This window comes from Choloepus didactylus (assembly GCF_015220235.1).
Source record: "Choloepus didactylus isolate mChoDid1 chromosome 26 unlocalized genomic scaffold, mChoDid1.pri SUPER_26_unloc1, whole genome shotgun sequence".
Lineage (NCBI taxonomy): Eukaryota > Metazoa > Chordata > Mammalia > Pilosa > Megalonychidae > Choloepus > Choloepus didactylus.
In genome coordinates, this window is record NW_023637614.1 from 1,555,221 (window position 1) to 1,561,139 (window position 5,919).

Genomic DNA, 5,919 nt, shown 5'->3' on the forward strand with positions numbered 1-5,919 from the left:
TTCTCTTTACTTTATTGATGTGAAGTATTATGTTTATTGATTTTCTTGTATTGAATCACAGTTGCAAACCTGGAATAAAGCCCACTTTGTCATTTTGTATCATTCATTTTATGTGATGCTGGATTCAACTTGCAGGTATTTTTTTAAGATTCTTGCTTGTTTATTCATTAGAGTGATCAGTCTGTAATTTTCTTTTCTTACACTATTTTGTCTGGCTTTGGTATTAGGGTGATATTGGACTCATAGAAAGAGGTACCTTTCCCTCCTCTTCAATTTTTTTGAAGACTGTGAATAGTATTGGTAGCAATTCTTTCTTGAATGCTTGGTAGAAGTCATATGTGAAGCCATCTGGTCCTGGACTTCTCTTTTTTGAGACTTTTTCAAGTCCAGTTCAGTCTCTTTACTTGTTATTTTTATTGTTGTTGTTGAGGTTGTCTATTTCTGTTTGACTCTAATGTTGGTTGTTTTTGCTTTTCTAGGAAGTAGTCCATTTTGTCTAATTTGTTAGCATATGGTTTTTCATAGTATCTTCTCATTATCTCTTTATTTCTGCAGGATCAGTAATTCTTGTCCCATTTCTGATTTCATTTATTTTCATCCTCTCTTTTTTTTCTTTGTCAGCCTAGCTAAGAGTCCATCAATTTTATTGGTTTTCTCAGAGAATCTTCAAATATTGTTGATTCTCTCTCTTGTTTTCATTTCCTCAATTTCATTTATTTCTGCTTTTATTATTATTTTTTATTTGATTTCCTTCTGTTTGCTTTGGGGTTTGCTTTTCTTTTCCAGTTACTCTAGTTGAGCTAAGTCCTCAATTTTTGCTCTTTCTTCTTTTCTAATATAGGCATTTATGGCAATAAATTTCCCTCTCAGCACTGCATTTACTGCATCTCATAAGTGTTGATACGTTGTGTTTCCCCTTTCATTTTCCTTGAGATATTTACTGATTTCTCTTGTAATTTCTTCCTTGACCCAATGGTTGTTTAACAAGGTTTAGTTTAGACAAATATGTTTATGTATTTTCCAGCCTTCTGCCTGATATTGATTTCTAACTTCATTCATTTATGATCCAAGAAAGTGTTTTTTTATAATTTTGATATTTTTAAAATTATTGAAAACTGCTTCATGGCCCCAAATCTGACCTTTCCTTGAGAAAGATCCATGAGTACTTGAGAAAAATGTATATCCTGCTGTTTTGGGGGTCCAATGTTTTATAAATATCTGTTAAGCCTAGTTTATAATATTATTCAAAATCTCTGTTTCCTCATTGATCATCTCTCTAGTGTTCTTTCCTTTGAAGACAGTGGTGTATGGAAAACTCCAATTACTATTGTAGAAGTGTCTACTTCTCCCTTCAGTTTTGTCAGTGTTTGCCTCATGAAATTTGTGGCACTCTGTCTTGTTGCATACATGTTTATGGTTGCTATGTCTTCTTGATGGATTGTCCCCTTTATAAATACACAATGTGGTCTTTATCTCTTTAAATTGTTTTAAATTTGTATTCTACTTTTTCTGATGTTAGTATAACTAGCCCCAATTTTTTTCTGGTTGTTGCTTTCATGAAATATCTTTTTTCCAAACTTTCACTTTCAACTTGATTTTTCACTTGGGTCTTAAGTGAGTCTCTTATAGACAGCCTATAGATGGATCCTGTTTTTTTTTTTTTTTAATCCATCATGCTAATCTATGTCTTTTTATTGGAGATTTTAATCCATTTATAATTTATGTGATTACTGTGAAGGCAGTGCTTTCTTTAACCATTTTGTCTTTTGGATTTTATCTGTTATGTCTTAAGCTTTTCTCTTCTTAAGATATTAGATACCCTCTCTGCTAATTTTCATTTCTACCCTCTTTCCAAACATCTCTTTCATGTATTTTCCTAACTGCCTGTAGTGCTCCCTTTAGTATTTCTTGCAGAGCAGATCTCTTGTTCACAAACACTCTGAGTATCTCTTTATCTGTATTTTAAATTTTCCCTCATTTTTGAAGGACAGTTTTTCCAGATATAGAATTCTTGGTTGACAGTTTTTCTCCTTCAATATCTTACATATATAATACCCCTACATTTTCACCTCTCTGGTTGCTGTTGAAAGATACGTACTTATTCTTATCAAGCTTCCCTTTTATGTGATGGATTGCTTTTCTCTTTCTGCCTTCAGAATTCTCTCTTTGTCTTTGATATTTGACAACCTGATTAGTGTCTTAGAGTAGGTGTATTTGGAGCTATTAGGTTTGAGGTATGCTGTGCTTCTTGGATCTTTTATAAGCATTGAAAACTCTTCATTAATGATTGCCTCAAACATTCTTTCTGAACATTTTCCCTTCTCTTCTCCTTCAGAGACACACATAACACATACATTCATGTGTGTCATGTTGTCACACAATTCCCTGAGACCTTGCTTATATTTTTCCAATCTTTTTCCCTATCTGTTTATTTTGTGTAGGATTTTTGACATCCAGTCTTCCAATTCACTATTTCCTTCTTCTGCCACTTGAAATCTGCCATTGTATGTCTCAGTTGTATTTTTCATCTTTTGTATTGTGCTTTTCCTTCCCACAAGTTCTGTCATTTATTTTTCAAGCTCTTCAGTTCCTCTGTGTGGATACCCTGTCTTCTTTATATGTGTTTTGATTTCCTAAAGCTGCCAGATTGTGATATACCAGAAATGGATTGGCTTTATAAGGATGATTTATTAGATTACATATGTATAATTCTGAGGCTATGAACTTGTTCAAACTAAGGCATCAACAAGAAGATACCTTCACTGAAGAAAGGCCAATGGTGTTCAGAACACCGCTGTCAGCTAGGAAGGCAAGTGGCTGGTGTCTGCTTGTCCTTTGCTCCCAGGATGCATTTCTTTCAGCTTATGATTCCAACTGCTTTCTCTTTATGTGTCTGTGGGATCTCACTCAACTTCTCCAGGGCAAACTCCAGGCTTCATCTTTTAGTTTAGCATCTCCAAACATCTTTCCATCTTCATCACCAATCATCTGTGTCTGTGTCAGCTCTAAGCTCCCTCCCTCTCCCCCTGAGGTCTCTTAAGGACTCCAATAAACCAATTAAAGGTACAGATATCCAGGAAAGATCTTTGGAAAGCCTTACTCTCTGAACATTAGATACATTTGTTATACATGCAAAACAGACAAGATATTTATATCTATAAACAGAACCACTGCCAGCTTGGATTAAAAGGTATACAAAAGGGACAGATTGAAGGAAAATCACTTCCAGGGTAGATCAATGGAAACTGAGGTCTGGACCAAAGCAATTTTCTTGGGACAAGAAAGTGGGCCCAAACATACTTGTGAAAATGGTATGGCCCATCACTTGGAAAGAGGGGGCCTTGCACCAAAGTTTTAAGAAGAGAGCCATTATCAAGTGTTCTCAGTGGGTGGACTCTTCACCCCAGTGTTTGGGGAGGGCAAAGAAGTCCTGCACAAATGCTTGAAAGGAGTGGGGAAGTTGCTCCATTAGGTCCTGAGGACAAAACATGATTTCATAGATGACAGTCCTTAAATTCTAGTGGCATATGCCATGCTGGGTTTCCGAATTGTTTGGGACCTGTGATGCCTGTTTTCCTTCCAATTTCTCCCTGAGAGAGTTGACAGGTTTTCCCTATTTTTGTACCTCTTTTATGTGTTGGAAGAAGACAATTCAGCCTGCAGGATTCACAGGTCCAGAGAGTGAAATTGTGCCCCAGCAGGGACCACACTTATACCCAATTTTGTCCTAAGTATTGGTGCTTAAATGACTTCAGATTTCAGGGATATTATGATGGAATGAATGTGTTTTACATATCTAATGAACACTTCACTTTGGGGTCCAGAGGGTGAAGAGTAGTGGTTTGAAGCTGCATATACACAAGAAAGATCATATTCTTAAATTTCTTTCATTCCTGTGCATGTGGATCCATTTTAAATGGGAAGTTTTGATGAGGTTACTTCAGTTAAGGTGTGACCACCTCATTCAGAGTGGGTCTTAATCCTCTTCCTGGAGTCCTCTATGAACAGAATGAATACCCACACAGAGATATATAGAGAAAACAATGGGAGTAAGTAGCTGAAAGTAACAAAACCTAAAGATAATGAAGAGAACAGCAAATGCCAACATGTGTCTTACCATGTGGAAGAGAAGCCATGATCATGGGCTGCTGTTCTTTGGGAAAAGACCATCACCTTGATGATGCCTTGATTTGGACATTTTCCTGACCTGAAACTGAAGGAAATTCCCATTATATAAGCCAAGCCTTTCATGGTATTTGCTTTAAGGTGCTTGGTAAACTAAAAAAAACTCTGCAAGATTTCTTTGAAGTTATCTTCCAAACATTTCTATTTAATGTTTTTACAAACTAAATTTTCTTTTGAAAATTAATTTCTTTTGACAATCAATGTTTCTTTTGAGGAACATTCTCTTGTTCTCTGACTACCTCATCTGGTTGGGCAGGTGTTTTTTGTTTTTCATAAATTAAATATCTTTATATCTCTGATAATATTAAATGTGTGAATACTTTATTTTTATTTTATTTTGAAGTATTTTTTGATTTACTAAATTTGTTTTTTTTTCCCATTTTTTTCTTTCTGTTTGCTCATCTGGGTCTATTTCATATTAAGGTGCACATCAATTGCCAGTGATCCTTGATTTTATCTTCATAATTAAGAATGAGAAAATTAAAGAGACTCCAGGGTTAAGTGCATATGGACATGTGACCAGTGTGATTTGCTCAGATTCCTCAGGCAGTGAAGTTCAGAATGCAGAGTTCACCTTCTCTGGGCTTATTCATTCCTTTTTAGCAAGCCACTCTCTTAATCTTCACAGAGACAACCAGAGGTCTGTATCAAGAAGCTCTGTGTTCATGGGGACAGATTTGATATGAGAAAATCATTTGCTTTCTCCAGATGCACCAATAATTTCCCTGTCTTCAGTCCATGTAAATCCTGCCTTAGATCAGTGAGAATACTTTGGATTCCTGTTTTTTTCTGGGAATGGACAGAAAAAATGGGCTCCTTAATGAAAGATACTTTTCTTCTCCACAGAGTTTATAATGTGTTGTTTACTGAGACATGATTGTTCGGTGGCTGCTTCTCAATCTCATACTTCCATCAGCTGATGGAGCACTTTTTATTATCTTTATTGTTGTATGTGAATTACAAGGTTTATGACTCTACTAATACTTTAATTAATCATTTTGGAGAGGCATATATAAATGCATTTTGTTAATCAACCAATTTTAAGCAATTTATCATTGTGTTAAGAACAAATTTTAGAACACTAGAATTGATAAATTAGGATGGATTTTTAATGGAATTTATGCAATAGTAAACAGACTATTTTAAATATATATTTAACTATTAGGAAAATATTCACAATATATTGGTAAGTGAAAAACTAGATTATAAAACAGTGGTTCTTATGGATAATTTCTCTTTTCTCTTTTACAAGGTTCACCTTGTACATGTTCATTTAATACCCACACTCAAAAGTCCAAGTATACTTATATACATAGATATGCACATATTTATATTTGTCTTCATATTTATACTTATGCCTACATGTAGAAAAACAAACTTGTTTAGAAGTACATATTGCAAAATTTGAAAATACATAATTCTGGGTGGGTTATAGAATTTTGAATGATAATTATATGTCCTAAATATATAATTATCTAATTAGTTTGGAAAATAGATCAGTTAAAATGAAATTAATGAATTTCAAAATGAAGACAAAATCCTTCTGAATTAATGTTTTGACCATACCATTTGTCTTCTGAATCTTTTTCTGATACCACATTTGCATGTTATGTAAAACAACAGAATCCTGTAAATGTGATTTTTCTTCATAATTTTGGAGTCAGTTATTTTCAGGGCTTTAAATTAAAAACTATGTAATTATTCCACTATTTTTCAAACCTACTTTTGAAAGAA